The sequence below is a fragment of the Bombus bifarius genome, unplaced genomic scaffold (assembly GCF_011952205.1).
Source record: "Bombus bifarius isolate JDL3187 unplaced genomic scaffold, Bbif_JDL3187 scf7180000010252, whole genome shotgun sequence".
Lineage (NCBI taxonomy): Eukaryota > Metazoa > Arthropoda > Insecta > Hymenoptera > Apidae > Bombus > Bombus bifarius.
The window spans coordinates 1,964,026-1,986,844 of NW_022885576.1; the positions used below are offsets into that span (position 1 = coordinate 1,964,026).

Consider the following 22,819-nt stretch of genomic DNA (forward strand, 5'->3'; position numbering starts at 1 on the left):
AATATTAGAGAAAATATTAGAAACAGCTCCAAAAGTAACTCACAATTTTAACCAATATAAAGCCAACCTCGACACATTACAAACACAAATCAGTACCCTGCAATTTGAGCGACGCATAAATTCATTGAAGGAATATGGCATATCCACACTACAAATATTAGGAATCATAGCCCTAGGACTAGGAACAATATATGTAATGTACAAATGTAAACTTTTCGAATGTCTACGCCGATCATTTCCTAAAAATGTACGTATCAAAATACTCTGCCCTACCGCTCGCGTAAACAGGATCGATCAAACATCAACAGTACCAAGGACGGTCACCTTCCAAAATATCACCGAAGACGAAGATGAGGGGATCATTCAACTTAGAAGCCCCACCAGAGCCTTACGCTTTAGCGGAGTAAAGCGAAGCTAAGGAGGGGGGAATGTCACGGTGGTCATGAGAACGCAACGAAAGGATGGTTATGCCTCACATACCTTGGTCAGCAAAATGATGGCTAAGCAGTAATAGAAACCCTATGTGACCGGCATCCAGCGATAGCCCCTCCACAGGAGCCGGGTCCTTGATATAAAAAAGTACCTCTCGAGTCGTTGTAAGAACATTCTTTTCTGTGCTGTTTGACCATTCTGTATTGTTACTCTGTCAGTGTTCAATAAATTTTCTAATAACAATCAAAATTTAAGTACGAATTTCTCACCTTGCGTGCGGAACGTGAAATTACCCCGAATCGACGTGACATCATCGTCGAGAGTTCCGAATAGACGTTTCGATACGGAACCTATGATGTTGAGTAAACATCATTTGCTTCGGGTGTGTATTAACGTTTTCAAGTGTTTTGCGAGTTGTTTCAGGTTATTGATACAGTTTTGTAATCCTAATCTCCTAGTTGGCTTAATATATCTTCTATATCGGGTAATGCATAGGCGTCTTGGTCAGTCAGTTCGTTTAGTTTTCTGAAGTCAATAACTATTCTCCACTTCTGTTTTTCTGATGCATCTAATTTCTTGGGAACAACCTATACTGGTGAATTGAACGGAGAGTCTGATTCTTCTATAATGTTTTTATTTACTTTTCGTTTTTTTCGTAGATTTCGTTTTTGTGGCACTCTGGGAGTCTGTATGGTTTGGTGTTTATGATTTTGTCTTGTTTTAATGTGATTGTATGTTTTGTTAGATTAGTACATCGTAATAGGCCTGTTTCTAAATTGAATGCGTCAATGTAATGTATTAATATTTTCTCTATGGGTTCGCGGAGTTCGCGTTTAATATGATTTGTTCTCACTATGGTTTTAAGTTTAGCAATTTGATCTAATCCTTTACTGTTATCAATGTCGTTAGAAATTTCATGATTTGTCTCACCAGAATTGAAGAAGCATACTCGCGTTGGTTTGCCTTCTAGGTAGATGGTCCGAACTCTCTTTTCGCCTGGTTGTATCGATTCTGGTTTCTGAAAGTATAAAATCTTATTATCAAGTTTTAATCTACCGTTGGAAATTTCATATTGGTACTTCTCTAAACAAGGTAGTCCTATTATTCCGTCTTCCATTAGGGGAAAGTCTTCCGGTACTATAAAAAATTTATGTTCTTTGCAAACATTTTAGATCTAATAAATTCGTTAGTGGTATATTTGTCTTGTCCCATGGAGAACATTCGAGGTTCATCGGCTTTGAATGTTTGAGAGTCTACTTTGTCATTTTCAATAGGTTGATTCCTGCTTCTGCGTCGATGAAGTGTGTTACATGTCCAGTTTTTGTGTTAAACCGTATTGTGAGAAGTTTGCCTGTAGGGTAGTGGCGGCACTTGCTCCGGCAGGCTGGTGACCCGCTTCATTTATTTTCGGGGCTCGATGGTGGCTTCCCTGACGGAGACATCGGCTTCTCCTAGTAAAAAAAAGGTTTCATTTCGCTTCGTAATTGATCCGTCGTCCTGATGTCGCTCGTGAGTGCTAATCTCATTTCTCATTTTGGAATCTGTAAGTACTCAATCAGGCTCTGATGCATTTTCTTTCGAATATGCGAATTTTTTCCACTTGGGAGGCTGATATGTTGTACCAGATTGGGCAGCCGTAGGTTATGATCGGTCTGATTAGTGCTTGATAGCATAGAATTTTTACTTTGCTGTCGAGATGTTTGGAGTAGAATAGTTTTTTTTATTTTCCAGAATGCTTTATTGGCCTTAGTGAGTTGAATTTCGGTGTGCTGCTTGTAGTTTAATTTATAGTCTATGTTTACTCCTAGGTATTTTACGCAATTTTTGTGTGGTATGAGAGAGAGCCCCTTTGTCTGTTTTTTCTCTTAGTTGAAATTTTTTGCAGTGTTCTCTTTCTATTGGGCCGATTTCACTTGACTTGGGTCCAAACAGTATGGTTTCGCATTTACTTATGTTGATTTTTAGTTTCCATGCGTGGTAATAGTCGTTTATTTTCTCAAAGAGTTCTTGGAGTTCCGTTTTTATAGTTTTGGTTTCGCGGCCTGTTACGTATATGATTAGGTCGTCTGCGAAGGCTATGGAGCGTTTATGGGTGGGTGTATTGAGATCAAAGAGGTTTAGTAAGTCGCTGTTGTAAATACTGAAAAGTAACGGGGAATTTACTGTACCTTGTTGTAGACCGTTTTTTATGGAGAATTCTTTGCTTGATGAGTGTGAACCTTCAGTCATTACGAATGTTCTGCTTGTGATCATGTCCCAGACTATTTTAATCAGGTATTTAGGAAAATTTTTCTTGATCAATTTGTATATGAGACCTGGAATCCAGACTGTGTCGAAAGCTTTTTCGAGGTCTATTCAGCAGGCGACTACTCGTTGTTTTGCGTTCAGAGCCCAGCAGATGTCCGACGTAAGTTTGTTTATTGCGTGAATTGTGGAGTGTTTGTGTCGGAAGCCGAATTGATTCTCTGGGATTATGTTATATTTTGTGCAGAAGGAGGTTAGGGGGTTGTTTATGATTATTTCAAATACTTTGCTTATGTTGGGGAGGAGACTTATGGGTCGTAGGTTTGCGGGCGATGAGCCGTCTTTATCCTCTTTTGTTATAGCTATCAGTTTGGCTTTTTTCCATTTTCTGGGGAAGTATGTGTTGTTTAGAGCATTGTTGAAGAGTACTGTGTAGTACCATTTTATTTTGTTCGGTAGGTGCTTGAGTAAGATGTTTGGGATGCCGTCGAAGCCGGAGGATTTTTTGTTGTTTAGTTTGGAGAAGATTGTGTTTAGTTGATTGTAATTTGTGAAGTAGTTTATTTCTGGATCTGGTTGTTTGGGGTTGTCTGCGGTGTTTTCGTTTGAGAATGTGCAGACTGTTTTGTCTTGTTCCATTTCATTTTTGAGTTTGTTTGTTTCGGCGATGATAATTCTGTTTAGTTGTTCTCGGCCCATGTGTTCGTTTTGCGTATGTATTTTGGAAAAGTGGGTACCTGCTTCTTGGGTGAGGGAGGCATTTTCTGGGGGCAATTTGAGAGGTGGGATGGGGTTTTGTTCTTTTGGTCTAAAGATTTGACTTATTTGTGGGAACACGTTGGCTGAGTCGTTTTTGGAGATGTTTTTTATTTTGTTTGTCCAGTAATGGTTTATAGAAATTGCGTATTCTTGTTTCAGTTGCGCTTTTATTCTGTGTAGTAGGAACTGTAGGAATTCTAATTCTTCTCTTTTGTCGTAAGAATAGTTAAGTTTTATATTGTTTATTTTGGAGAGTATGTAGCTTTTATCTCGATGTAGATCTTTTATTTTATTGTTTATATAGGGCTCGCATGAATTTTTTTGTTTTATGATTGGCACGGATTTTTGGAGAGCGATTTGTGTGTGTTTTTCTATTTCGTCTAAGAATGAGTCGATTTGTCTGTTTGTTAGGTTGACGTTGTAGACCTTTAGGTCGCAGTTTTGTTCGAGTGTGTTTTGGAACTTTTTCCAGTCTGTCTTTTTGTAGTTGTACCTGGGTGTCTCGGTCTGCGTTTCGAGTGTTAGGAAGTTAGATGTGTTTTTGTTAATTTGAAATACTAGGGCGTTATGGTCACTGTCATAGGCTAAGGGTTTTTTTTTTATTTATTTGTTGAAATTAGAATCAATTCTCGCGTTGAGAATTTTCAGTAATTTTTCTGGCGTGGCGCAGTGACATGGCTGTTTATTTACAATAAGTTAATACTTATTATAGATAGGTATAATTTATAAGTATTATAAGTAAGTGCATATGCTTAATTTGGATAATTAAATGAATCTAACGTTTAGGTCTAGCGGGTAGTGCCTCTTCAGCCTGCGAATCTGGTCCGTCGTATCGAGTAGTCCAGTGATTAGGGGGTTTCGGTGTTTGTTGACTCTTTTGCTATATCTGTCGCTATATTTTGCTATTTCCTCTTTGACTGTAGGTGTCTTGAGGTCGCGATGGATGGTTTCGTTGGTAACATACCAAGGTGCGTCTATTAAGGCTCTTAGCGTTTTCGATTGGAATCGTTGTAGTATTTCGATGTTGGAGTTACTTGCTGTTCCCCATAGTTAGATTCCGTAGGTCCAGACAGGTTTTATTACGGTCTTGTACAGGGTAATTTTATTCTGTATGTTTAGTTTGGAGCGTCGGCCCGTGAGCCAATAGAGTTTTTTTAGTTTGTCCTTTAGTTGCTTCGTTTTATCTGAGATGTGTGTCTTCCACGTTAGTCTCCTGTCCAGGGTCATGCCCAGGTATCGGACTGTGTCCCTGCTAGGAATTGTTGCATTGTTGATGGTGACCTGGGGGCAGGTTTGTTTTCGGAGCGTGAAGGTTACATGTGAGGATTTCTTTTCGTTGACTTTGAAGCCCCATTTGTGAAACCACTTTTCCATGGAGTCGAGACTTCGCTGGAGAGTGGATGAGGCTATTACCGGGTCTGCGTGGGTAGCTAATAGCGCTGTGTCGTCTGCAAATGTCGCTATTGTTATCTCGTTTGATATAGGTGAGTCGGCAGTGTAGATGGAGTACAGTAGGGGTCCGAGGACACTATCTTGGGGTATGCCGGATTCTATTGGGAATGTTGCGGAAGTGGCGTCTAGGCATTTAACCATGAATTGTCCATTGGTTAGGTAGGATTTTAGGATGGAGTAGTAGGGGTAAGGTAGGATCTTTTTAAGCTTGTATAGTAGTCCTTCATGCCATACTTTGTCGAATGCCTGTTGGATGTCTAGGAAAACCGCTGAGCAATATTTTTTCTTTTCGAGTGTTTGGTTGATCGTATGAGTTATGCGGTGGATTTGCTCTACTGTTGAATGCTGTTTTCGGAAGCCGAATTGGTGATCTGGGAGTGTTTTCAAGTTCTCTAGGAGTGGAAGGAGTCGATTCGTGAGCATCTTCTCGAATAGTTTCGACAGGGTAGGTAAAAGACTGATTGGGCGATAGGAGCTGGTTTCGTATATCGGTTTACCGGGTTTAGGGATGAGGGTAATCAATGAGATTTTCCAGCCCTTAGGATAGTGTTCAAGGCGAAAGATAGCATTAAAAATCGATGTGATGAGTGCGATCCCTTTTATGGGAAGTTCCTTGGTTGCTTTATTGCCTATTAGGTCTTGCTCTGCTGCTTTCTTGGGATTTAGGCGACTGATTGTTTCTATAGTCTCTGCAGAAGTGAAGGGTTCAATAGGAGGGGACATTTGGAAGTAACATTTGGAAGTATTCAGTAACGTCCGCGGCAGCTTTGGGGGGATGGAGTTTGAATACTTTAGACAAGTATTTAGCAAACAGGTCTGCTTTTTCTATAGGGCTTCGCGCCCATCCACCTTGCGGACGGCGGATTGGTGGGATTATTTGTGGGGGGCGTGTGAGTTTCCTGAAGGCCTTCCATAGTGAGTAGTTGAGTCGGCTGTGGGGGATAAGCTGGCGAGGTATTTTTGGAAACAGTCGTTTTTGTAATTTTTTATGGTTTTGGATAGCTATCTAGTTGCGTTGTTTAATTTACGTTTGTCATCCGGTGTTCTATGGGTCTGCCATACTCTTCTTAGTCTACGTTTTTCTGCTATTTTTCTTAGTATGTATTGGGGATATTCTTGTTCGCTGATAGACGTCTTTGTCGGTGTGGAGAGGCGGATGGCGTTTATTATGCTCGTGTTTAAGTATTCCTTGGATGCTTCGATTTCTTCCTTTATTTTTAGTGGAGTTAAGGCTGAAGTTGAGTGTGTAAAGACTTCTCTAAAGAGCTGCCAGTTGGTGTGTTGGTTGTGAATGGAGCCATTAGGTGTATTCTCGATAATTGTTGAACTGACTGTTGCTATCACGGGGGAATGATCGGAGGAGAGATCAGCCGAGGAGTTGATCTGGACGTGTCTTGATGAGATATTTTTAGTTACGAAGAAGTCGAGAAGGTCGGGTATTTTGTTAGTGTCAGTGGACCAGTATGTGGGTTCGTATCTGGTGAGGTAGTTGAAGTTGTTGGTTATTATGCTGTTTAAGAGGTTTTTGCCTCTTGCTGTAACCAGTCTGCTGCCCCATTGGGTGTGCTTGGCGTTGTAGTCTCCACCAGCTATGAATCTATTGCCCAGGGTGTCCAGGAAGTTATCAAAGTCTTCTTTGGCGATGAAGTGTCTGGGAGGGCAGTATACTGCTGAAGTGATGATTGTGCCATGACAGTCTTCTATTGCTACGTTTGTTGCTTGGAGGTAGTCTTTCTGGAATGATGGAAGTGCTTAATACTTGTTTTGATTATGATTCCGGTGCCACCGTGGGCCTTTCCGCTGGGGTGTTGGGTATGGTAGAATTTGTAACCATTTATTTTCAGGTAGTTTTTGTCGGTGAAGTGGGTTTCCGATACGAGCATTACGTCGATTTGCTGGTGTTTTAGGAAGAGTTCTAGTTGAAGTTTGTGTTGCGCTAGACCGTTGGCGTTCCAAAGAGCTATGCGCCTTGGTTTTATTTTGCGTCGGGGCGTATTAATTTATCCATGATGAGTGTTAGTAGCGATAGCAAATTATTTATTTGCTCTGATTGTTTCTCTATTAGCTTTTCAAGCCTAGAGAAGTTGTCTGTGTTAGGTGGGTTGGGGACACTATTTTGGGAAAGATCCCTTTGGCTATTCGGGTTTTTTGGATGCCTTGTACTGCTTGGGCATAGGAGGTTGAGGTGGTGATGAATTTGGTAGGACTGGGTGTTTGGTTGGTTGAGGGGATTGGGGTAGTCGTGTATTTCGGCGGGCTGGGTGTTTGGTTGGTTAGCTCTTTTGCTCTGAGTTTAGGCTACCCGTTTGTGTATAGGGTTTTATAGGCTGAGCAGCCTTTGTAGTTGGCAGGATGGTCACCTTGACAGTGGATGCATTTCGCTGGGGTTTCCGGTGATTTGGCGCACTGGTCAGTGGAGTGAGTGCCTGCACATTTAACGCAGTGGAAAGTATGGTTGCAGTATTTCTGCGTATGACCGTACCTTTGGCACCTTTTGCATTGCACTATTTCTTTTTTCACAAGCGGTGGTTCGAATTTTACTATCGCGTTCATTAGGCGACTGATATTGTAGATTTCCTTATTGTTGGGCTTTTGTTTTATATCTATGAAAAATAGGGATAACGGGTCTTTCGAGACTCTATGCCTTATATTACTTACGTTGATGACTTCGTGGCCGAGTTTTGAGAGTTCGTATTTGAGTTCGTCTATGTCTGCTGAGTGGTGGATGTTTCGTAGGACCACCCGGAAAGGCCTTTCCTGTTTGAGTTGGTAGGTGCTGAAGTTGGCGCTCAGGGTCCTAAGTATCTTGGTGAGTTTTCTGTAAGCTTCTCGGTTCCTCGGCAGTATTTTTACTTTATTGTTATTTATCTTTAAGTTGTAGTCCTCCTTGGAGATATCTCTCTCTAAGGACTTGATCATTGTATGTTGATGACGTCATCCACAAATATTGGTGGGGGAGGGGGGATTTTCTGTGCTTGTTGGTTTGGCGGCGGATCTGCGATTTCCATGGCGTCGTTAGTGGATTGCAATACGGCGAACCTGTTGTGGGTGTTTATTTGTATCGTTGATTGTTCGTTCCGGGTGTCGTTCATGTCTGGTTTGATGTTTCTATTTTCCGTTTCTTTGTAATATTAGCGTCGTTGGTGCGGAGAGACCTGCTACACTTCTGCCACGGAGGAGGTAGCGCGGAGTAGTTGCGAGTCTGCTCCGGAGAGCCTGGTCGCGATTACTGGGCCATCATCGAGCTAGTTAATTCAAAATGAATAACTAGTCGTGAGGCTATGAGGCTAGTATTCGGGTTAGGTGCGTGGAATTTTCTTCTCCCTAAATGGTAGGAAACACTTGGCTGTGTTCATTTTCGACGGTTGGGCGACACGTGTTGTTTTCGGACTACACTGGGCACTAGAGACACGTCTGCACGCTTCGGCACTCCACAGCGATCTGCTAAGGGTTTGAGAGTGTTATTTGGACGTAGGGTTTGAAATTTTTATCGCGCATCTGCTAGGCATAGGTCCAGATATGAACCTCCTTTTGGGTAAGAGGGTAGCTCGGAGCTGTATAAGATTGTTTTGTAGTGAATGCTTTTATTGTCTAGCCAGTTTCCAATGAAGTTGTTTATTTCGTGTTGTTTATTTCGTTTTTCCAGCTCGTATGTTTTACGTTAAGGTCGCCTGCTATTATACAGTAGTTTCCCGGCTTATTGAGCTGTAAGAGTTCGAAAAGTTTATTGAATTCGTCGCTAAATTCTTTCTGGTTTCCGAGGGTTGCGTAGGCTGCAGTAATAAACAAGTTTTCCTTATTGCTTATTTTTATTTTTATGATCGTTGTTCTAAAACTTGTTATTTTGTCATTTAGGATTGTTTTATGTTTTATGGGGTTTTTTATGAGGATCGCTGTTCCTTCTCCTTGGCTGGCGTTCGATCTGTTGTGTCTTATCATGGAGTAGTTTTTGAAGTATACTTTGTGTTTTTTATTTAGTTTTGTTTCTGAGACAAGTACGATGTCGGGGGTTTCTTTATTTATTAGGGTTAGCATACTGTATCTTTTTTTGTTTGAAATTAGACAGTTGGCATTTATTGCAATTATTTTCAGATGGTTTAAGTGTAATTTGTGTTTTTTGCTGTAATTGTTGGTTTAGTGGATTTTGGTTATTCATCTTCTGTACTATTGAAAGTGCTGAAGATGACGTCGATCCCTTCTTCGTGCGTTGATAGTGTCTTTTTTATTTCATTTAATTACGTTTGTTGTTCTTTTAACGCTTGGAGGATACTTTTTTTTAAGTCTTCGATAACGTTTATAATGTTTGGATGGGAGGAGTTATCGATTGTGATTGGGCTTTGGCTTGAGCGCGGATCTAAGTTTGCTGATTGTGATGTGTTTTCGATTATTTGATTTAGTTTTGTTTGTTGTTTCACTACGTCAGAGAACTTTAGTTCTGGGACGTATTTAAGGCTTATTTGGGCAATTCGTTTTATTTTTGTTTCCTTGTCTTTTTTCTTTTTTTCAGCTAGCTTTTTGCGCAGCTCCACGAGTTTGGGGCACCCCTTGTAAGACGCGGGGTGTCCGTAGTTTTTGCAGTTTTTTTTTAGCTTGAAGCCACTTTTCTATTTTTGTGATATGTTCTTGTAGTGATGTGACTGCTGTTGCAGGGTCAGTGTGCCTGACTAGTACCGCTGTGTCGTCCGCGAATGTCAGTATCTTGCTATTAGAAGTTGTTGGTATGTTGGCCGTGTAAGATGTGTATAGAATTGGTCCTAAGACGCTACCTTGCGGAACCCCTGCCTTGATGTCTTTAACTTCAGAGTATGTGTTTTTAATTTTTATTACGAAGGTTCTGCTGCTTAAGTAGGATTTAATTAAATGGTATATCTGCTCCGGGAATTGTTTTCTGATTGGTTGAAGTAGACTTTCGTGGTTTATTTTGTCAAATGCTTTCTCGATGTCCATAAAGAAGGCTGTGCAGTATTGTTTGTTTTCTAATGCTAGAATTTGTAAGTCTGTGCATTTGCTCTATCGTGGAGTGTTTGTTTCTGAATCCAAATTGGTGATCTGGTATTAAGTTTTCCTTCTCTATTATTGGTTTTAAGCGGGCGCAAATTATTTTTTCTAGTATTTTGGAAAACACGGGAAGTAGTGATATTGGTCTATAAGATGTTGTTGTTGAGGAAATTCGAGGATTTGGAAATACAAATAATTGACTATATTTCACACCCAACAGCTATACATCTATATTACACTCTGAAAAACGTCTTGCACGCACGCTTGTCGCCAACCGACTAAACAGAATCTTCTAATGGCAGTCTTTTGTCTCAACTAAGACCTGGACGCCCTCTGACCCTTACACACACACTCTCATGTACAGTGTAAATGTATCACTTCCCTAACAGTTGTTTGGTGTGGGTCTTTGCCTGGTTTAGGTAACATTATGATCTGTGCTAGTTTCCATAGTTTAGGATAGTATTGGATTCTTAATATTGCGTTGTAAATTATTGTGATTAGTCGTATCGCTTTTGGAGGAAGGTTTTTTAAAATTTTACCATTGATTAGGTCGATCCCTGGTGCTTTATTGTTTTTTGTTTTCTCGATTATGTTTCTAATTTCTTGTGCTGCTGTTTTAGGTATGATATAGTGTTTGTCAGTTGAGGTACTAGTGGTTAACGCATCCTCATCGGTATGACAATTGTGGTTGCTATTATTGATTATATGTGGTGTAAATATGTTGCTTAGGTGGTTGGAAAATTCTTCAGCTTGTTCTTCGTTGCTTCTTGCCCATGTATTATCTGCTTTTCTGATTGCTGGGACTAGTTTTATTGGCTTTCTCATTTTTTTTGTGGCTTTCCATAGGGAGTAGTTGGAGTTCTCGTGCGCAGATAGTGACTCTATGAATTTTGTGAACTCATTGTTATTGTGTTCTTTTATTTTGTTTTTAATTTCCTTTGCAAGTTTATTTAGGTGTTTTTTATTTTCTTTTGATCTATGTTTTCGCCATTTTGCTTTCGCTTTTCTTTTTTCTTTAATTATTTCGAGGATGTTTGGCGGAATTATTTTTGTTTGTCTATTGGTTGGTTCAGGTATAGTGGTTGCCCATGCTGCTTCTTGGATAGTTTCAGTAAGTGTTGTTACTGCTTGTTCGATGTGTTCAGGTGTTTTCAATGGGATGTTACAATTGATTTTGTTCTCAACTATTTCTTTAAATGTTTGCCATTTGGGGGTATTATTGCATAGTGTCTCTGAATTGTTATAAAGTATTGGTTTGTTTCTGTATGTAATAATTATGGGTGTATGATCAGAGCTAAGCTCAAGACTGGGTGCTATATATAGTTTATTTGCATTTAGTCCCTTTGTAACTGGAAAATCAAGTAGGTCAGGTATTTTGCTCGGTCTGTCGGCCAGTATGTCGGTCTTCCTGTGGACAATATATTGAGGTTATTGTTTCTAATGTATTTTTCCAAGGTTCTACCTCGGGGTGTAGTGATTCTTGATCCCCATAGTGTGTGCTTCGAATTATAGTCTCCCGCTGCAATATACTTGTCACCTAAATGTTGAAAGTACTCTTCCCACATTTGTGATGTAATTTTGTGTCGCGGTGGTACATATACTGCTGATAACTGTAAATAGTTGCTGCTAGTTTGTACTGTAACGGTGGTTGCTTGGATATATTCCTTACAAACTTGACTGTGTAAATGATGTTTAATATCGTTTCTTATTATTACTGCGGTCCCTCCGTGTGCTTTTCCTGAGGGATGCTTGGTATCATATATGGTGTAGTACGGTATTTTTAAATAGTTTTTTATAGTGAAGTGTGTTTCTGAAACAAGTAGTATATCGATATTATTGTTGTACAGGAATGTTTTAGTTTCTAAGGCCCTTTGTTGTAGGCCGTTAGAGTTCCAGGCTGCTATTTTAAGCGTGTCAATTTTTATTTTTTGCTTAGCGTGTTTGTGAGTAGCTGTAGCATGAGTGTGATTTGTTGCGTTTGCTGTTTAAGGATTGCGTTTTGTTCACTTATCATTTTTGCTAACATTTCCTTGTTTTTAATGGATAGCTTTATCAGTTCTATGATTTCTGTAGCGTCGTCGATGTTATTGTTCTGGATTTGATTATCTAAGGGTGTTGACTGTTTGGCTGCTTGCGCGTAGCTTCGACTACCAAAGGTGTTGGTATTATTATGGTTGATGTTCATTACATGCTGTATGTTTCTTGATGTTTCAGTTACTGTGCTATCCTGATGTGTGTGAGAGTTAGTGTATATCCTGTTACGAAGCGGCGGAAAAAGTTTACCTTGAAGTTGTTTTCTTACTAAACAGCCTTTGTAACTATCTGGGCGATTTCCACCGCAATTGTAACATTTTACATCATTTATTTTTCCCGTGTTTGGGCAGTTCACTGTAAGGTGCTTTCCTGCGCATTTGACACACGCCGGGTTCCTGTTGCAGTAATTTTAAGTGTGTCCATATTGTTGACATCTCATGCATTGTGGTATGTCTTTTTTGTGCCTGGGTGGCTCGACTGTAATTAATGTGTTTAAAATTTTTTTAATATCGAACATTTCCTTGTTGTTATTTTTAGGTTCTAATTCTATTAAGAATAGCGGTAGTGGTTGCTTCGTATCGTACCTTGTAATATTGTTTATAGTTCTTGTTTGGTGGCCAATATTTGCTAATTCGTCACTTAGTTTTTTTGTGTTAATTTTTGGATGCAGTCCTCTTATAACTACTTTGTAGCTCCTTTCCGTTTTGAGCTGGTACGCGTGGTATATAGCATTTTTTCCCCTTAATTCTTTTATAACTTTCCTATAATATTCTGGTGTGTTTGTTTGGATTTTTACCTGTTCTAATTTTGTTTGTTTTATTGTGTAATTATCCTTTCCAACAATATTGTTAAGTTGATCGATAAGCGGGTCTATTATTTGCGTCTCAATAAATATTGGTGGAGGTTTTGTAATGTGTGTTGGTTGAGTTGTGGTATTGCTTGTTGGGTCGTCGTCTAATTCTTCTGTTAGCGAGCTGAAGGAGTTTCTTAGCGGTAATTCTTGCAGCCATCGCTGCTTTTCCGTATCTAGATTACCTGTTATTTTTCTTTTTTTGTTATAGCTGGCAACCTTCCAGCTTTCGTCCTGTTGAGTTGTTACTTTGTTGATTTCCATGTCAACTTCAATTGTGGCTGAGTAGTCCTGTCCTTGGTTTGTTGGTTGACTTGTTTTTGATGTATCTGTTGTTTTGTATATGTAGTATTGATCTTGTTTGTTTATAATTTTTATTGGTGCAATATTCTCCATGGTAGGTTTGCTAGTCTTCTTGATAGAAGACACGGGTTTCCACTGTTTGGCTATAGGCGTAACCGTTCTTAAATTTCTCTTCCCCACTTGCCGCACTTTCTCTGAAGCACTGTTTTACACGCCCGTTTAGCTCGGCTGTTCGGGCAGAACTGTTTTTTGCAGTTAACGCAGAATATTTTCTCTTTGGTTACTGCTTCTTCTTTTTTTATTTTGCAGTCGCCTGGGCCATGGGGCTCACTGCATTTAACACAGCGGTAGTTTAGGTTGCAGTTTTGCGCTGTGTGGCCTAATCGCTGGCATTTGTGGCATTGAGTTATGTCATCCTTTTTTTTTTTATTATTTTTTCCCATTTTATCTTGTAGTAGTTAAAATGGTTTATTTTTAGTAGGTTGCTTATATTGCTGTCGGGGGATAGCTGTATTATGTAAATTGGGAGCAATATGTTGTTCTCCCTTGATCTTTCTGTCGTGAATTGTGTGACGTTTATGAATTTTACGTCGTCAATGTGCAAGGCTTGTAGGTCTGTAAGTATTTCTGTTTCGGTGTAGCTATTGTCTAAACCTTTTAACAAGTATGTATGGTGTTTCTCTGTTTTGGGTGTATACGTGTAGAAGGTTGTGTTAGCTGAGAGGAGAGTTTGTTTTGCTTTATGGAAATCGGGTAGGTTTTGGAGGTAGAGCGCGTGTTTACCTGCGTGTATTCTTTTGATGTGAAATTGTTTAATGTCCGCTACTTTCTCTATGAGCGTTACGGTGTCCTTTGGGTCTTGTAGGATTATGTTGATGGGTGGCGGCCTGTTATCTCTTGTGGTGGGAGGGGTGCTCGTACGCTCCTCCGCGGAGCATCCGGTGGGGCGTCCGTCCGGTGCTCGGTCCCCCCTTGGCGATGCTGGTGGCGCCGGGCCTCCTGGGTTGTACGATGAGGCCTGTCGCCCCTGCGGTGTTGATTGCTTTGGCGGTGTGGTGGGACTGTGTTTTCCCATTTTGCCACGTTATACTTGGTTTTCTTGTCTTATTTGCTCTGGCGTTGAGCTCGATATTGGGTAGTTTGCTGGTCCCGGCTGTGATTGTGGATGTGGTTCTGATTCTAGTAAGCTAAATCTGTTTTTTGTTGAGATCGCTGGGGGCGAGGCAGCTTTTATGGGTCTCATGTTTCCGACTTCCTTAGTCCTTTCGTCCTGGGCGGAGAGATGCTCTTCTTTTGTGTTTCTTAGGATATCTTCTAATCCTTTGGTCCTGGCAACTAGGTTTGGTTGGGGGTTGAGTTTCCGCTTCTTTTGCGCGGACAGTTGATTTCCTAGCCTGTTTCAGCGCACGGTAATTATATGACGAGAACGATTGCATTCAGCGCGGTATGTGCGTTGGCTGAAATTAGTAATTTTCTTATTTGTTTTCCATGGTCAAAAAATAGAATATTTAAATAAACATAGGTGTGTGCCAAAATGAGAATGATACAATTTATGATAATGGTCGCGTAATACTAAAACATTTCTCTTTCTCGATGCTTCGATTGTAGATTATTAAAAATAGATTGTCAAGAAAAGTAAAAATATTGGAAAAAGAAAAAGAAGCCAACACCACACGGAGTTCCCAGGCGGTCACCCCATCCAAGTACTATCCGTGCCCAGCGCTCCTTAACTTTCGTGATCGGACGAGAACGAGTGCACTCAACGCGGTTTGAGCGTTGGCTGAGGTAAACAGTTTTCTTATTTGTTTCTGATGATCAAAAAATAGAATATTTAAAGAAATATAGGTGTGTGCCAAAATGAGAATTACTTCCTTCGGTAGTACACATACTAAAAACAGTTGATCGTTAACCTCCAAACAGGACGGACCCCTCAGCCCAAAATGGGACATCAGACTTAGGTCCTGAAAATATTGCAGTGACATCATCGCTATAAATAAAAAAACAAATAAAAATAAAATTTAAAAAAAGATAAGAAAATAAAAGTATATAAAAAAATAGAATTTACCGAGAATGATGCAAAAGGCAAGGCAACGGAACCCACCTTAGAATTAACAAGAAAACCCACCAAAAGAAAAATAAATCCGCAAAAAGCGGCCAAGGAAATCAACAATAGCTTAAGACTGTCCGCGCAAAAGAAGCGGAAACTCAACCCTCAACCAAACCTAGTTGCCAGGACCAAAGGATTAGAAGATATCCTAAAAAACACAAAAGAAGAGCACCTCTCCGCCCAGGACGAAAGGACTAAGGAAATCGGAAACATGAGACCCATAAAAGCTGCCTCGCCCCCAGCGATCTCAACAAAAAACAGATTTAGCTTACTAGAATCAGAACCACATCCACAATCACAGCCGGGACCAGCAAACTACCCAATATCGAGCTCAACGCCAGAGCAAATAAGACAAAAAAACCAAGTATTACGTGGCAAACTGGGAAAACACAGTCCCACCACACCGCCAAAGCAATCAACACCACAGGGGCGACAGGTCTCATCGTACAACCCAGGAGGCCCGGCGCCACCAGCATCGCCAAGGGGGGACCGAGCACCGGACGGACGCCCCACCGGATGCTCCGCGGAGGAGCGTACGAGCACCCCTCCCGCCACAAGAGATAACAGGCCGCCACCCATCAACATAATCCTACAAGACCCAAAGGACACGGTAATGCTCATAGAGAAAATAGCAGACATCAAGCAATTTCATATCAAAAGAATACACTCAGGTAAACACGCACTTTACCTCCGAAACCTATCCGACTTCCATAAAGCGAAACAAACACTCCTCTCAGCGAACACAACCTTCTACACATACACACCCAAAACAGAGAAACACCATACATACTTGTTAAAAGGTTTAGACAATAGCTACACCGAAACAGAAATACTTACAGACCTACAAGCCTTGCACATTGACGACGTAAAATTCATAAAAGTCACACGATTCACGACTGATCAAAAGATCAAGGGAGAACAACATATTGCTCCCAATTTACATAATACAGCTATCCCCCGACAGCAATATAAGCAACCTAACTAAAAATAAACCATTTTAACTACTACAAGATAAAATGGGAAAAAATAATGAAAAAAAAAAAAAAAAAAAGGATGACATAACTCAATGCCACAAATGCCAGCGATTAGGCCACACAGCGCAAAACTGCAACCTAAACTACCGCTGTGTTAAATGCAGTGAGCCCCATGGCCCAGGCGACTGCAAAATAAAAAGGGAAAACGCAGCAACCAAAGGCAAAACATTCTGCGTCAACTGTAAAAACTACGGACACCCCGCGTCATACAAAGGTTGCCCCAAACTCGTAGAGCTTCGTAAAAAGCTAGCCGATAAAGACTAGTCAAAAAAGACAAAAAAGCAAAGATACAACGAATTGCCCAAATAAGCCGCAAATACGTCCCAGAACTAAAGTTCTCTGACGTAGTGAAACAGCAAACAAAACCAAATCTAACAACCAAAAACACATCACAATCAGCAAACTTAGATCCGCGCTCAAGCCAAAGCCCAATCACAATCGATAACTCCCCCCATCCAAACATTATAAACGTTATCGAAGACTTTAAAAAAGGTATTCTCCAAGCGTTAAAAGAACAACAAATGCAATTAAACGAAATAAAAAATACACTATCAACGCACGAAGAAATGCTCGACGCCATCTTCTGCACTTTCAATAGTGCAGATGACGAATAACCAAAACACGCCAAACCAACAATCACAGCAAAAAACACATAAATTCAACCTAAAACATCTGAAAATAATTGCAATAAATGCTAACTCTTTAATTTCAAACCAAAAAGGATACAGTATGCTAACCCTAATAAATAAAGAAGCCCCCGATATGGTACTCATCTCAGAAACAAAACTAAACAAAGGACACAATGTACACTTCAAAAATTACACCATGATAAGACACGACAGACCGAACGCCAGTCAAGGAGGAGGAACAGCGATCCTCATAAAAAAACCCTATAAAATACAAAAAGATCCTAATTGATAAAATAACAAGTTTCAGAACCTTAGAAACAACGATCATAAAAATAAAAATAAGCAATAAGGAAAATTTATTCATCACTGCAGCCTACGCAACCTACGGAAACCAGAAAGAATTTATCTACGAATTCAATAATCTTTTCGAACTCTTGCTGCTCAACAAACCGGAAAACTACTATATAATAGCAGGAGACCTTAACGCAAAACATACAAGCTGGAAAAACCAAATAAACAACACAAGAGGCAACTTCATTAGAAACTGGCTAGACAATAAAAGCATCCACTACAAAACAAATTTATACAGCTCCGAGCTACCCTCTTACCCAAAAGGAGGCTCATACCTGGACATATGCCTAGCAGATGCGCGACTAAAATTCCAAAACCTACGTCCAAATAGCACCCTAAAAACCTTAGCCTATGACAGTGACCATAAGTGCCCTAGTATTTCAAATTAACAAAAACACATCTGACTTCCTAACACTCGAAACCCAGACCGAGACACCCAGGTACAACTACAAAAAGACAGACTGGAAAAAGTTCCAAAACACACTCGAACAAAACTGCGACCTAAAGATCTGCAACAACGTCAACCTAACAAACAGACAAATCGACTCATTCTTAGACGAAATAGAAAAACACACACAAATCGCTCTCCAAAAATCCGTGCCAATCATAAAACAAAAAAATTCATGCGAGCCCTATATAAACAATAAAATAAAAGATCTACATCGAGAGAAAAGCTACATACTCTCCAAAATAAACAATATAAAATTCAACTATTCTTACGACAAAAGAGAAGAATTAGAATTCCTAAAGTACCTACTATACAAAATAAAAGCGCAACTGAAGCAAGAATTCGCAAATTCAATAAACCATTACTGGACAAACAAAATAAAAAACATCTCCAAAAACGACTCAGCCAACGTGTTCCCACAAATAAATCAAATCTTTAGACCAAAAGGACAAAACCCCATCCCACCTCTCAAATTGCCCCCAGCAAATGCCTCCCTCACCCAAGAAGCAGGTATAACGATACACAACACCATCAAAGACACCGAGGGTAACTTCATAATAACTAAAACAACAGAAAAACTAGACATTATCGGCAGTCACTTTTCCAAAATACACACACAAAACGAACACATGGGCCGAAAACAACTAAACAGAATTATCATCGCCGAAACAAACCCAAAATGAAATGGAACAAGACAAAACGCTAAGCAAAACAGTCTGCACATTCTCAAAAGAAAACACCGCAGACAATCCCAAACAACCAGATCCAGAAATAAACTACTTCACAAATTACAATCAACTAAACACAATCTTCTCCAAACTAAACAACAAAAAATCCTCCGGCTTCGACGGCATCCCAAACATTTTACTCAAGCACCTACCGAACAAAATAAAATGGTACTACACAGTACTCTTTAACAATGCACTAAACAACACATATTTCCCCAGAAAATGGAAAAAAGCCAAATTGATAGCTATAACAAAAAAGGATAAAGACGGCTCATCGCCCGCAAACCTACGACCCATAAGTCTCCTCCCCAACATAAGCAAAGTATTTGAAATAATCATAAACAACCCCCTAACCTCCTTCTGCACAAAAAATAACATAATCCCAGAGAATCAATTCGGCTTCCGACACAAACACTCCACAATCCACGCAATAAACAAACTCACGTCGGACATCTGCTGGGCTCTAAACGCAAAACAACGAGTAGCCGCCTGCTGAATAGACCTCGAAAAAGCTTTCGACACAGTCTGGATTCCAGGTCTCATATACAAATTGATCAAGAAAAATTTTCCTAAATACCTGATTGAAATAGTCTGGGACATGATCACAAGCAGAACATTCGTAATGACTGAAGGTTCACACTCATCAAGCAAAGAATTCTCCATAAAAAACGGTCTACAACAAGGTACAGTAAATTCCCCGTTACTTTTCAGTAGTTACAACAGTGACTTACTAAATCTCTTCAATCTCGATACATCCACCCATAAACGTTCCATAGCCTTCGCAGATGACCTAATCATCTACGTAACAGGCCGCAAAACCAAAACAATAAAAACTGAACTTCAAGAACTTTTCAAAAAAATAAACGACTATTACCACGCATGGAAACTAAAAATCAACACAAGCAAATGCGAAACCATACTGTTTAGACCCAAGTCAAGTGAAATAGACCCAATAGAAAGAGAACACTGCAAAAAATTTCAGATAAGAGAAAAAACAGACAAAGGGGCTCTCATACCACACAAAAATTGCGTAAAATACCTAGGAGTAAACATAGACTATAAATTAAACTACAAGCAGCACACCGAAATTCAACTTACTAAGGCCAATAAAGCATTCTGGAAAATAAAAAAACTATTCTACTCCAAACATCTCGACAGCAAAGTAAAAATACTATGCTACCAAGCACTAATCAGACCGATCATAACCTACGGCTGCCCAACATATCAGCCTCCCAAATGGAAAAAATTCGCATATTCGAAAGAAAATGCATCAGAGCCTGATTGAGTACTTACAGATTCCAAAATGAGAAATGAGATTAGCACTCACGAGCGACATCAGGACGACGGATCAATTACGAAGCGAAATGAGACCTTTCTTTTACGAGGAGAAGCCGATGTCTCCGTCAGGGAAGCCACCATCGAGCCCCGAAAATAAATGAAGCGGGTCACCAGCCTTCTGGAGCAAGTGCCGCCACTACGATAATTACGGGCATACAATATTTGTGTGCCGCATGAGGATGAATTTGGTACCGAGGACTCCGTAACCGATTTCATTCGAGGCCTAAAAACCGGAATGGGACAGGTATTACTCGCCAATCCACCATACAACATCGTGGAAGCTGAAAAGAAAGCCGCCGACATTGAGCGATACTTCAGAGAAGATCGCAGTCGACGACCAAGACCAATGGAACGATCACGGTTCTCCGAGCAGCGACGACCAACGACCAATAATCCCAATCCAACCATTAGGAAACCAACTCCAACACCTAGTCCAATGCCAAGAAACTTCCAGCAACTTCCAGCGTGAATTCAGTGTTCCTATAACATTATTTCGGCTATCAAAATCCACGATTCTTAACAGGAATATTCAACTCTATAAATATGGGAAAAGCAGGGATCCTTAGCCCTCAAATCATTGATCATGTAATGTTTATCGAGAGTTATAAAAAAGCATTAGGACATCACCTTTATAACACAGCATTAGAACCGAAATACAAAAATTATCATTTCATTCTAGATATCAAGATCAAGATTAACGGTATTCACTGTCAAAAGTAGTTTTCTTTAAAATAACCATACCTTTGCTAACAGACTCGGCATGGCATATAATGCGAGTATACCCCATACCGATAAAAATAGGCCATGTATTTTTGGCACCTGTAACAGAACATCCAATATTCTTAACGCATCGATTTGCATATATGAACGCTGACAATGAATACCTCGAAAAAAATTGTAACACGAAAATAGGAATATTCGAACACTTACGGATTTTGCTTGAAAACTTAAACGATTACGGTGTCACAGACGAAATTCGAGCAGCTCTATATAACAAACCGAAATTCCGAACGCCTTATCGCGTGTGACCATCTGGTCAGCACCCGTTCTCTGCCGCCTGAGTGGCATTCGATCACTCCAGCCGTTCTCCGAAGTTTACACTAAGTATAAACAAAACCTTCTCCCACTCCAACGAATGGAAGAATATAAATGCTCCCTTCAAAATCATCCAGTCAGTCTAAAAAAAATTCTTAACTAATCCAAGTATCGAAAGTGTATCATCGCGAACCGAAAAAATTGTATAAATTGAGTAAAAAATAAAAAGAACTTCATCTCCTTTTCGGAAATTAACAAGTTCCTTATTTTTATCTTAATTTTACCCGACATTTTTGGCGATCCTGCCAGGATCTATTCACTTCAGTGCAAACGAAATTACGATTTCGGCGTACGCGCATCATGGAAGATCGAAGGATCAACGGACCCAGTGCGAATCTTTGCTACTACGAAGCCCTGCAGCAACTTTCAACGTTCCACTACGGTGAAACTAGACGAGAGGACTACGGTCAGCGCAGAGCAAGCCTACGAATAAGATTCGGAATCTAGAACCAACCAGAGAGGAAACATCCCTGAGACTCCTCAACGGTCATAGCTACTACGGTAAGCTGAAAAATCTGGATTCATTTTCACGATACCGTGTGAGAAAACCCAGTTTCTCAAGCGCTTCGAGTCCAAATAGCAACATTAGTTCAGAATCAATAAGCTTAATTAGAATCATGCCCACATCACGAAAAGACAAAGTCGAAACTATTGAAACCGTTTCTACAAACGGAGGTACGGACAATTCGATTCGTGCCATACTCGACGTGATACCAAAACAAATTGAAATTCTTGCGCAACGTGTAGAAGAGACACAACGGACGGCCGACAGTGAAAATAAGAAGCGTGCAGCGGAAATAGAACTATTAGGCAAAAATATCTCCAAAATAAAAATAGGACGCGTCGCTACTACAGAACTAGGCTCCCTTATTACTATGGACGAATCTGTTGCCGCGAGAGATAGAACTTCCCCACCATGCGTTCCAATTCGAACAGAAGAAGACAACCATCCCTCTTACGAAGACCGTCCACCGCAATTCGCCTCTCCGAGCTTACGGGCCAAAGACGCGATAGTATGTATTCCGCAATTAAACGGCGAAGACAATATCGGAGTAGAAGAATTCATACGCGAAGTACGCGAATTACGAGCCATGTGTAGCGAACCCACGCTACTATTAAACATGATCAAAATCGGGAAAATCACGGGTAAAGCCGCAATGGCCATCTGCAATATACCGATATACGAATACGCACACCAGTACGATGCCCTAAGACGAAACGTAGCCATCCAAGACTCTGTTAGAGAACATCAAGACCAGCTACGCGAAACGAGACAGCGTCACGACGAAAGTGTGCAAAGTTATATCATCAGGTTCCGCAGAGCGCTCAATAAGTTACAATACAGTATAACGAACGAATACTGTGACGAAATTACTAGACGAGCTATGAACGACAGGATTTTAAAAGACTCCGTGATCGATTTTATCCGAGGCCTGAAAGGCGAAATAGGACAATTACTACTCGCCAATCCGCCATACAATATCCTTGAAGCCGAAAAGAAAGCCACCGACATCGAGCGATTCTTCAGGGAAGATCAAAATCGACGACCAAAACCAATAGAACGATTACGACTCCCTGAGCAGCAACGACTAACAACCAATAATCCTAATCCGATCATTAAAAAACCAACTCCAACACCCAATCCAATGCCAAGAAGCTTCCGACAAACCGAACAAATACCACTTGCCCAAAGGACACAATTAAAATGCTTCAAATGCAACCAGATCGGACATGTCTCCAGTCAATGTAAAAATTTTCGAACACCCAGCCAATTTCCGAGACCACCAGCAGTCCACAATCTCGAAACACACAAGGAAGAAATAGAGAAACCAATAGACCAGACTTACGAATTAACGCCACAACAGGAAGGCTACCCACAGTACTTTTACGATCCGACGGACAGCGACATAAATTCCTCATTGACAGCGGAGCAGGAATTAATATACTCAAGCGAAGATGCGTATTACGACCAAGAATAACAAAAGAACGGAAATTCTCTAAATTTAAAACTAACGAA

General features: G+C 40.3%; 1 pseudogene; it reads right to left on the reverse strand.

The window, feature by feature from the left end:
- Positions 1–14,733: 14,733 nt before the first annotated feature.
- On the reverse strand, positions 14,734–14,853 carry LOC117216249 (annotated as a pseudogene).
- Positions 14,854–22,819: the final 7,966 nt, after the last annotated feature.